The sequence below is a fragment of the Etheostoma spectabile genome, chromosome 5 (assembly GCF_008692095.1).
Source record: "Etheostoma spectabile isolate EspeVRDwgs_2016 chromosome 5, UIUC_Espe_1.0, whole genome shotgun sequence".
Taxonomy (NCBI): Eukaryota; Metazoa; Chordata; class Actinopteri; order Perciformes; family Percidae; genus Etheostoma; species Etheostoma spectabile.
In genome coordinates, this window is record NC_045737.1 from 15,820,183 (window position 1) to 15,820,795 (window position 613).

Genomic DNA, 613 nt, shown 5'->3' on the forward strand with positions numbered 1-613 from the left:
TTTTGCGTTACATGACCCATTTCTTCTGTAAAGCCATGCCTGTGTTGGATCTCTTCTCTTACTCTCCGCGCAGCCCCGCCCCCTTTAACTCACAAACGGCTCTTAGCAACACAAAGAGACACAGCGCCGGTCTACACTTCCACATTTGTCCACAGTTTTAATTGTTATTAACGCAGCTGTACATTGTTAAGCATAAGAGGCAAATCTGTATTACTATTAGTGTTTCCGCTGGTAACTCTGCTATCACGGTGGCCACGGCGAAAAACACAGAAGAAGTTATTGACTGAAACTAACTTCAGTTTGTAGAGTAACAGCGTGTGAGACGGAGCCTGCTGGACCTGGGCCAGAGATGTGACCCATGGCCCGAATATCATAGTTCATAAAAATTTAAACACACACACACACACACACACACACACACACACACACACACACACACACACACACACACTGTATATCCTACGCTATTTATTTCAGATAGCTAATTTTCATTTACATGTGTTGCAGCTGTATGTCTATACAACATACAATTTCAACATTAGAATAATGTGGCATAATATGGATGTGAAAGTAGTTATAAATAGCCTATGTGACAATAAAATTTGTTTTGGTT

At 41.1% G+C, this 613-nt stretch overlaps 1 protein-coding gene across 3 annotated transcripts in view; it reads right to left on the reverse strand.

Moving 5' to 3' along the window:
* Window positions 1-613, reverse strand: part of smarca2 (SWI/SNF related BAF chromatin remodeling complex subunit ATPase 2) — a 52,914-nt gene that overhangs the window by 14,559 nt on the left and 37,742 nt on the right. The window lies entirely within an intron of this gene.